The sequence below is a fragment of the Halichoerus grypus genome, chromosome 3 (assembly GCF_964656455.1).
Source record: "Halichoerus grypus chromosome 3, mHalGry1.hap1.1, whole genome shotgun sequence".
Classification (NCBI taxonomy): domain Eukaryota; kingdom Metazoa; phylum Chordata; class Mammalia; order Carnivora; family Phocidae; genus Halichoerus; species Halichoerus grypus.
This window is the reverse complement of record NC_135714.1, coordinates 67,340,655-67,352,238: the sequence shown is the minus strand read 5'-3', so window position 1 is coordinate 67,352,238 and position 11,584 is coordinate 67,340,655. Positions and strand designations below refer to the sequence as shown.

General features: G+C 36.5%; 1 pseudogene; it reads right to left on the bottom strand.

Annotated features, from left to right (window-relative positions):
• Positions 1 to 1,247: 1,247 nt before the first annotated feature.
• Positions 1,248 to 1,386, bottom strand: LOC118554041 (U2 spliceosomal RNA; annotated as a pseudogene).
• Between the last annotated feature and the right edge of the window lie 10,198 nt (positions 1,387 to 11,584).

Here is an 11,584-nt window from a genome sequence, read left to right as displayed (position 1 = left end):
AACAATTCTTAAAACTAAACAATAAGAAAATAACCCAATTAAAAAATGAGTAAAAAGTCTGAATGACACAGCTCCAAAGAAGATATATGGGTAGAAAATAAGCATATGAAAAAATGCTCAACCGGATGTCCATCGACAGATGAATAGATAAAGATGTGATATATATACACAATGGAATATTACACAGTCATAAAAAATGAAATCTTGTCACTTGCAACGACGTGATTGTAACTAGAGGGTATTATGCTAAGCAAAATAAGTCAATCAGAGAAAGACAATTACCATATGATCTCACTGATATGTGGAATTTAAGAAACAAGGCAGAGGATCATAGGGGAAGAGAGGAAAAAATAGAACAAGATGAAACCAGAGAGGGAGACAAACCATAAGAGACTCTTAATCTCAGGAAACAAACTGAGGGTTGCTGGAGGGGAGGAGGGTGGAGGGATGGGGTAATTGGGTGATAGACATTGCAGGGAGGGAGGTGTATGTGATGTAATGAGCACTGGGTATTATATAAGACTGACGAATCACAGACCTGTACCCCTGAAACAAAAAATACATTATATGTTAATTAATTGAATTTAAATTAAAAGAATAAAAAAATTTTAAAAAAGGAAAAATGCTGAATATCATATATCATGAAGGAATTGTAAATTGAAACAATGAGATACCATTACATACTCATTAAAATGGCCAAAATCCAAAAAACTAACAATACCAAATATTGACAGGCTGTGGAGCAAGAGGAATTTTCATTCATTGTTGATGGAAATGCAAAATAGTACAGCCATTTCAAAAGACATTTTGACATTTTCTTACAAAGCTAAATACAGTCTAGTCATACAATCCAACAATCATGTTCCTAAGTATTTACCCAAAATGAGTTGAAAACATATGTCTACAGAAAAACCTGCACGTGAATGTTTATAGCAGCTTTATGCCACCAAAATGTCCTTCAATAGTAAATGGATAAACAAACTGTGGCACATTGATACAATGGAATATTATTCAGTGATAAGAAGAAATGAACTATCAAGCCACAAAAAATCATCAAGGAGCCTTAAATGCATATTGCTAATTGAAAGAAGTCAATTGGAAAAGGCTACATATAGTATGATTCCCATTACATGACTTTCTGGAAAAGCCAAAACCATAGAGACAGTAACAGTATCAGTGGCTGCCAAGAGGAGGTAAAATAGGGGAGGAGTGAATATGTGAAGTACAGGGGATTTTTAGGGTTGTGAAACTATTCTGTATGGCACTGTAATGGTGATACATGACATTATGCATCTGTCAAAACCTATAGTATGCTACAGTACAAAAAGTGAACTTTAATGTATATAAATTTTACACTTGATCTTAGCCAAAAGGCCGAGAAGCGATTAAATTTTAAAAAGTCATTTAAGAGGTCAGAGGATCCCAAGAAAGGATAAAGATTGTGACAAGAGCATCTAACTGTATGAAATAAGTTGGGGGACAAGGTGCTGACTTTAACTTTGGAAATGAATGGAATCTGTAAAACTACAGGCAAATGAAACTGCACATAAATGTAACTTACTTGATAAAGCTGTTTCCCACAGAGGTATGGGTTAACAGTCCTGATACTGCTATACATATACACTGGAATTGAACAAAACGGATAAAACATGGTGTACTCCAGGTTTTTCACTGTTGGCATGGGAATTTACAGATAAGCAAGGGGGGAGGCCAGAATGAAAGGGTGTGCTGATGGATTAGAGTTGGAGACATGAGTAAGATTCATATTTAACTTAATATTGGGATTGTTGCATTGAGAAATATTTGCACATGTATTTTTTGCTGTATTAGCTGAGAGGATCAAAAAGAAACAACACCCCAGTAGCAACAAGCACACTTGGAACCCAGATTTTGGTTTCTAATATTATTTAAAAAAAAAAGAAAAGAAAAGAATCTGTGCTCCTTGGCCCAATGGCTGATTCTAGGACTGGGACAACAAATATACAAGATGAGCCTTGAGTGTCTTGTAGGGTCAGAAAATAAGAAGGTGCTCAAAAACAAAAAAAATTGATGAGTTTGGGGCGCCTGGGTGGCTCAGTTGGTTGAGCAACTGCCTTCGGCTTGGGTCATGATTCCAGCGTCCTAGGATGGAGCCCCGCATCGGGCTCCCTGCTCTGAGGGGAGCCTGCTTCTCCTTCTGCCTGCAGCTCCCCCTGCTTGTGCTCTCTCTCTCTTTGTCAAATAAATGAATAAAAAAATCTTAAAAAAAAATTGATCAGTTTGTGTCAAAGAGCCACAGGAACCAACTAAAAGAGCTCCCAATGGCCAAAACTGGAACAAATTAAGCAAAGAAATGAATAAAATAGTGTTGGATTATAAGTCAAAACATAAAATAAATACCCATGAGTCTATAGTAACATAAATGATTGAATAAATTAATAAGTGGGAAGAAGAGACAAGTCTCCCCTAGAAAAGCATTCCAAATAAATTATGCAGAGACTCTACCCTAAAGTAGGGGCACCATATCTCCCCACCACTTAAGTACGTGATATGCATAGTGACTTCCTTCCCAGGAGTAGATAGATTATAGAAAAGGGTTTTTAAAAAACTAGTAATTTTACAGTGGAAAAAACTGACGAACAGTATTTCAGCCAGGTGATCAAGGTCAACATCAATAGTCATAAGTCACATTCACAATACGTACCCTTGATATTGTCAAAAGTTCAGAAATATCCAAAGTAAAACCAATGAAACACCAAATTAGTAATTAGTAAAAGTTTATTGTGCACACACCAAAAAGACAGTTTGCAAATTGGGAGCAATCAAACCAAAACATGGAACGAGGCTCAGGGTTATACTGTTATAAAGCACCTTTATATAGTGGGAAGGCAATGACGGTTTATTCTTCACAGGGATTGGTTAATATTAGAGTTTTCTTAAATGATAAGGAATTGGTGAGTGGTTACCTCATATCAACATTGGGAAACAGTTCAAGTTTTGCTTAGGTTTTTCAGAAGCACAAGCAAGAAATGACCCAGGTCAAGTTAGTTTTGCAAAATAAGCTAAATTAAGTTTTGTTTGTATGACTAAACTAGTTTTGCCTGCTCAAGGAATTTTCAAGGCCGATCTCCATTTGTTTCTGATTTTAACAATATGATGTGATGAAAATGGCACCTTACCATTGTGGTCTTCCTCTCTAAAACCCATAACCTCAGTCTAATCATGATAAAAGTCATCGGCAAATTCTAATAGAGAGGCATCCTACAATATATTCAACCAGTACTCCTCAAAAGTGTGAAGGTCATCAAAAATGAGGAAAGTCCAAGAAACTGTCATAGCTAAGAGGAGCCTGAGACATGACAAGTAAATGCAATGTGGTATACTAGATAGATCCTGGAACAGAAAAGAGAACATTATGTAAAAACCAAGAAATCTGAATAAACTAGTGATTTTGATGAATAATAATGTATCAATATTGGTTCATTAACGATAACAAATGTACCATATGAATATAAGATGCTAATAATAGGAAACTATTGGGGGAGGGGTAGTGTTATATATAAGATCTCTCTGTACTATTTGTTCAATTTTTCTGTAAGTCTAAAACTATTCTAACAAATCAAGTTTGTTAATAAAAAAAAACTTTAAAAAAATATTTTATTTATTTATTTATTTTTAGAGATAGGGTGAGTGGGGAAGGGAGGAGCAGGGGGCAAGGGGTGGGGGAAGAATCTAAAGCAGACTCTGCACTGAGCATGGAGACAGGCACAGGGCTCATCTCATGACCCTGAGATCATGACCTAACCCAAAACCAAGAGTCAGATGCTTAACTGACTAAGCCACCCAGGCTCCCCATAAAGAAAAGTTTTAAAGCAGTTATATTTTATATATTAACAATTAGAAATTAAAATACAATATCATTTAAATAGCATCATAAACATGAAATATGTAGAGATATATAATGTCAGAAATACTGAAAACTATAAAACATTACTGAGGGAAATTTAACAAGTCCTAGGTAAATGGAGATATATTTTGCTAATGGACAGAAGTCCAAATATTGTTAAAGTGCTAATTCTCAGATTGATCTGGAGATTCAATGGAATACAAATAAAAATCTCAGGTTTTTTTTTGTTTTTTTTTTTTAATTTTTTTTTTTAAGATTTTATTTATTTGTGAGAGAGACAATGAGAGACAGAGAGCATGAGAGGGAGGAGGGTCAGAGGGAGAAGCAGACTCCCTGTTGAGCAGGGAGCCTGATGTGGGACTCGATCCCGAGACTCCAGGATCATGACCTGAGCCGAAGGCAGTCGCCCAACCAACTGAGCCACCCAGGCGCCCCTCAGTTTTTTTTTATTTTCTGGTTTTTGGTTTTTTTTTTGGTTGAACTGACAAGTTAACTCTAATAAATATATGGGAATACAAATTACTTGGAAAAGTTAAACCAATTTTAAGAATGAAGAATAAAGTTGGAGGACTGATTTTTTTTTAAGATTTTATTTATTTATTGGACAGAGAGAGACACAGCGAGAGAGGGAACACAAGCAGGGGGAGTGGGAGAGGGAGAAGCAGGCTTCCTGCTGAGCAGGGAGCCCGACGCAGGGCTCAATCCTGGGACCCTGGGATCATGACCTGAGCTGAAGGCAGAGGCTTAATGACTGAGCCACCCAGGTGCCCCTGGAGGACTTATTTTAAGACATACTCTAAAACAACAGCATTGGAGTAAGAATAGATAAAAAAAATTAATGATATGGAATAGGGTGTCCAGAATTGAACCCACTCATATATATGGTTTTGTAACAAAAATGTCAATGTAATTAGATCAGAAAGGACACTCCTTAAAAAAAAAAAAAGGCATTCTTTTCAATAAATGGTGCTGAAACAATTGGATAGTTATATACCAAAAAATATGATCTTTGACTCACACCTCACACCATATACAAAAGTTCATTCAAAATGAATCATAAACCTAAATGTTAGGTATGAAACTATAAAATTTCTAGAAAAAATAAGAAAACACATTTATGATTTGGGGTTAGATAAAGATATCTTAAGATACAAAAGACAAACTATAAGAAAAATTAATCAGTTGGATTTCATCAGAAATAAACTTTTCTTTCTTTCTTTTTTTTTTTTAAGATTTTATTTATTTATTGGTGAGAGAGAGAGGGCACAAGCAGGGGAAGCTGCAGGCAGTGGGAGAAGCAGGCTCCCTGCTGAGCAAGGAGCCCAATTTGGGACTCGATCCTAGCACCCTGGGATCATGACCTGAGCCAAAAGCAGACCCTTAACTGACTGAGCCACCCAGACATCCCTAAACTTTTCTTTCTAAAAGACACTGTTAATAGAAAACAAGCCACAGACCATGAAACAATATTAGCAAAACATGTATTTGATAAAGGATATCTTCTCATTTCCAGAATAGGCAAAGACCTGTTAAGATAAGAACAACAATAAGCAAACAACCTGACTTTTTAAAATAGGAAAATATTTTAACAGACATTTCACCAAGATGATATGCAAATTGCAAATAAGTGCGTAAAAATAGGTTCGACATCATTAGTCATTAGGGAATTTCAGATGCAATGAGATCCTAGCACATAGCTTCAAGAATAGCTAACATTAAACAGATTGGCTATACCAAATATTGGTGGGGGTGTGGAGAAACAAATTCTTACACACTGCTGATAAGAATGTAAAACTGTACAGCCACTTTGAAAACAATTGGGCAGTTTCTTATAAAGTTAGACATACACTTACCATGTGACCCAGCAATTCTACTCTTTGGTATTTACTCAAGTAAAATGAAAACAAACATTCACACAAACACTTGCATCTAAATATCCATAGGAGCCATATTCACAATAGCTCCAAACTGGAAACAGCCTAAATATCCATGGACAGGTGAATGAACAAATTACTGTACATATAAAAAATGAATACTAATCAGCAACTACAAAAAAAATGGACTTATACAGTATCTCAAAATCATTATGCTGAACAAAAAGAATATCAGATGCAAGTATTTGTTATTATAGGCTTCCATTTAATGAGATGCTAGAAAATATAAATCTAATCTGCACCGGCAGCAGATGAGTGGGTGCCTGGGGCCAGGGTTTGGGGCTAGGAATTGCATGGGATGGGGCACAAGGGAACTTTTCCAGTGATTGAAGTATTCTATATGATTGTGATGTTGGTTATATGGATGAATCATTTTCAAAACTCATCAAATGACCATTTAAAATGAGTGCATTTTATTGTACATAAACTATACCTTTTAAGTTAGTTTTAAAAAAAATATATGGAAAAGCCCTTTCTATGTGTTCCCTTTGCATTTAAAGTAAAAATGTGGAAAGGAGAAAATAAGGAAAGGCTAAAAGATGCACCGATACTCCCCACCCAACACGCCTCCACAACTAAGTAGGACATTTTTTAAGAATCAGAGAAACTGTTTAATTGGTTACATTTGTCCCATATGGTTCACAGGAAAATTTTTCAATTAAAGTGAGAGAATTTGTAAATGTAGCCCAGGCCCAGGAAAGAGACGAATTGTTATTTAGTATAAGGCAGCCAAGGTTTTTGTTTTAGAAGAAATAACATGTAAACTTCAGTATTCTTGAGACTAAGTGATCTTGAGAAGAAAATCAATTTTTTTTTTGCAGTAGCAAAATATATTTGTTCTTAGACTATTAAACAGCAAAATGAGTGACAGCCATTGCTGATGGAGAATTGGAACCAGACTTGGGATATCTATTTCCCCTCTGCATCCTCCATTACTGACAGCCCAGAGCACATTCCTCTTTCCTCCAGAGCCCACTGAAGCTTGGGCAGCTGACCACACTCTGATATCCAAATTCAGCCTGAGTGGGCAAAAGGAAAGAGGTGATTGGAGTTGAAACTTCTAGAATGAGCCAGAAATGACCACATGTCAATAAATCATGTGACCGTACCCAGCAGGAAGGAGCCCTGCCCACAGAAGGAGGACACTGCAAAATTTCATGGTGAACAGGGTGTGGATCCAGGGAGGGGTGAACAATTGGGGCCGCTAATGAAATAAATTCATTGCAATCAGCCCTCATGGGAGCAGTTATTCATGTCCCTCCCATGTGCAAAATCTGCTTAGACCCATTCCAGGACACACAAGTTTTTTTTAGGTGTGGCTTTGGGCTCAAAGTCTTGACATAAATCATGTCAGTTCCTTGAGCAAAAACTTCTAGTCACTGCCCAATGCATTTAGAATGGTAGACAACACCCTTCACTGTCTGGCTGCCCCCTCCTTTCCAACATCAATCCGTACATATATTCAGCCTCCTCGCCAGACAGCCAATATCCAGCCTTCCCTTATTACTCACCATCACCTAACACATCATGCTCTTTTGTGCAGTCACGCTCACACTGCTTCTTCCCGCTTCCTTTACTCCCTTAGGCAAACAGCAGTTCATTTCTATCACTATACCATGAGCTCCATAACAGGAAAAAATAAAACTGGTTCATATTTGGGTCCTTAGTGCCTGGAACAGGGTAAGTACTCAGTAGATGTCTGTTGAATGAACTAAAACGTTCAATCATAAAAAATGGAGGCCTTCGTTTGTGGAGAATTTAACTGAGTCACATTTCATGGCTTTCCCTCCCTGGGTCAGCCGGAAATCTGGAAATGGAAATGGAAGTCTAATGTAATGTGATGACATTCAATTTCTAATTTATGCACCTAGATATAAGCATTGCTTTTGCTGGAATATCATATCTATATGCATGTTGTTTCTATTCATTGTCTGTTTATCCAAGAGGACTGAGAATCAATTTATTAGAGGCCCCAGTCTTTTTGGTTTGTGCTTCAGCGTACAAGTTTGTGAAAAGAAATAGAGGAGGCTTAAAACACAGTTATAACATGACAGAGGAAGAAAGGGAACAAAAGAATGTGTAGGGGATGATTAAGTGCTTCTGAATTTACACAGTGAAATATGGACAGTTTAAATGTCTTTGCTATTTGCTTCTTTTCACACTGTGAGCAGTTTCAAACACCCCATGCTGCTCCAAGATTAATTGAGTTCTGCATGCTTTTGGCTTGCTCTGGGTACCAAGGAGAAAGGATTTCCACAGAACCTCTATTTGCCATAGCTAAGAGATTATCTCATTAATGTATGATTAATAGCCATTTGTGAAGTGATTAATTAGTCATTTTGACAATAAATGGAGACTATGTACATGGCTTTGCTGGACTTCAAGTTTCACATGTAGAAGAAAAAGAGAGAATGCCTTGCTTCTTGTTTTCTTCCTACACCAAGACTGGAAAAATCCAAAGGCCTTTGCATATTCTGGTCTTGTCTGATTTCATCTGGTTTGTCTTTAAGAACAACAGCCCTGAAATGGAAGCTCTCCAGCATGATTGATGGTTTCTCTTTCTATCTGCAAGTTGGAAATACAGAAAAGGATTCCCCCCCGCCCAGATCTCACTGCATATTGGTACAAGAGTTATTTCCACTTTGCGGCAGAATTGATTTGCAACATTGGTGTATGAGTTTGTATATTTTTCTCACTGGCCCGTCACAAAGCATAAGTCAGCAAGTCTTCTGCAGTATGATGGATGATGTAGCCAGGAGCCTCCTAGTAATGTTTCCATTAAAAGGATGAGCATATTGTCATTAACTTTTTGGGCCTGGAATCATCCAAATTCTGTACCCTGACATTTCACAAACTGTATCACTTAGTAGCGCTCACTTTCCTCACATCCAATACTACCCATTGGACGTTGGATAGATTCCTGCATCTCTGATTGCACAGTCTATAAAATAAAGACGTTAGGAAAACACTAAAGGATCAATAGGTCTAAGTCTGCATCTTGCTTGCTTCCAAAGAAAACCATTTATTTAATTCAAAAGAGGAAAAGAACAGAGAATGGGGTAGAACACCTGTTTATCTAAACTGTTACAAAGAATCGTTCATTTCATGATATACTGAAACATCTTAAGAACTTAATTAACCAAAATGAAAACAGGAGCAGAAAAATCAAACCTAAAACTCCTGATTTCTAGTATATTGTTAAAACCACTTGGTAGCATAAAAACGCTCACCTCCTCCTCTCTTTCTCTTTCCTCTCTTTTATCTATATATAATTTGATGTAGGATGTATGTGTGTGTATAGGAGGGGAAGTGCACTACCAGAAGGCTTTCTTGGAACAAATGTGAGTAAAACTCAATAAATAAAACAATGTAATAGAGTAAGTACAAAAAATAAAAATGTGATGTGTCTGGGAGAGGCATCCCAGTGGTTAAAAAGAAAAACTATCTTGGATTGTGACAAAATTGCACTGGACTCTTGGTTTCACCAGTTTCTAATTGCATAGCATGAACAAGTAACAATTTCTTAGTCCTCGGTTTTATTTGTAAAGTAGACTTTACAAATAGTAGTATCTACCTCACAGGACATTATGAATAATTTTGAGATTAAGATCAAATGTCTATAAAATGCATAAACAATGCCTGGCACATGACTAAGGTTCCCCAACTAGACATTAGATATAGAGCTCCATGTGTATGCATGTGGGTGTGTATGCAACACTTTTAGTACCAGTATTTTGCATCATTTAGAGACACAACATGCCTGTATAGCTTCTTGTACACCATGTGGATATAGTTATATGCAAGGGTCTAAGGGCTCTGGGGGCATATCAGGACTCCTGAAAAAAGATCCACAGCCTCTGAACAACCAAGGTCTAAATCAACAACAGATGGAGGAAAGCTCTACTGTTCAAAACATCCTATTACATAAACCTAACTTTAGTTAACACCTTTCTGGGAAAATATTTCAGACTGAAAAATGTATCTTTAAATAACCGATAGGTTATTTTTTCCATGTTAATAGTTAACACAGAGAAAAGCACACTTCGCATCATCAGTTATTCTAAATAGACAAGGCCATATTCCCATTGTCCAAAACTGTAGGACTCAGGTGGGTAAGTGAGAGGCCCTGCAGTAGAAAGCTCAAAGACTGTTGCGAACACCTTTCCTCATCATTCCAAGACATACTTTCTTTTCACATCTTAACCTCTCTGATTGAAATCAGAAATGTCTTATAGGCAATGGTGGGTCTTAGTTTAATTGACAGCATTTTTTATTTCTTAATGGAACATAAAATATTAGTGTGACTTATAATTGATTAAGTCTTGGATTTGATGAAATATATTAAGTGGCTTGCATGAACAAGAGCTAACATTGCCACAGAATTCTCGGGGGTCCCATTAGGTGGCCTGTGGAAGCAGTATCTGAGGGTGCCACCACGGGACAACAGAGCACATGTCTGGTCACTGCAAACCACTTGCTATTTCTTAGTCAATATTTCAAGGTGAAAGAGGTGTTAAAAATTTTGGTGGCAGAATATGCTTAAATTTAATAACAATTTCATTGGGAAGAGTGTTAGAGTAGCAACGTTTTCCACATCTGATACTGATTTCTTTTTATTATTATTATTATGTTCACTTAGCCAACATATAGTACATCATTAGTTTTTGAGGTAGTGTTCAACGATTCATTAGTTGCATATAACACCCAGTGCTCATCGCCACACGTGCCCTCCTTAATACCCTTCACCCGGTCACCCTATCCCCCACCCCCCTCGCTTCTGTAACCCTCAGTTTGTTTCCTGGAGTTCAGAGTCTCTCATGGTTTATCTCCCTCTCTGATTTCTTCCCATTCAGTTTTTCCTCCCTTCCCCTGTGGTCCTCCGTGCTATTCCTTATGTTCCACATATGAGTGAAACCATATGATAATTGTCTTTCTCTGCTTGGTTTATTTCACTATAAATCCCCAAGGAATATGTATTACATAGCATATCCTATCACTCCATCTTCTGAGATAAGCATGGTAAATTTAATAAGAATTAATAGACCATTTCATTGTCACTTGACAACTTCTATTACCAAATTCACCATAAAACTAGATTATATATCTCTAAGAAAACCCAATCAATATCATATCCAAGTCATGCTGTTGTTTTATGTAACTCCAAGCCAGCAATAAATATCTTTTGATTTTTTTTATTTGCTCTAAGTGTTTGAAATTAAGTGAAATATTGCTGGTAAAGCAACTAGTTGACATCTTCCATTTTATACTTAAGATTTCTTAAGCCTTTGAATTTGGTCCCCCAGGAATTTTTCTCTAACTTAAGAAATCTCTAGCTATATTCTGACTTTTTTTTCAACTAATACAAATGACATAATGACAGGATCACATACATTATTTATAAATGGATAAGAAAATGAACTTTATCTTTGTCATGAATGATTCCTGCCTTGTTACAAGGAGGAATTGTATATCAGTAAAGATTTTCTAATAATGAGGCAAGTTACTGAAGAATGTGTTCAATTATCCTTTCTTTCAAATGGAATTTACTTTTCATATTTATTACTTAGGATTTGTCTACCTATAGGTAGAGAATAAAGCAAGTTTTAAATCTCTAACTAAATCATTACTATGTTTTAATTCAATGATAGACATTTACTTACCAAAATCTCTAGTAAGTGGAACTCTCAGAAAACAAAGAATAAAATGTGTCTTTCCTGCATTATGTAACTTAAATCAAAACTGGGCAGATCAAGTGGATTCCAAA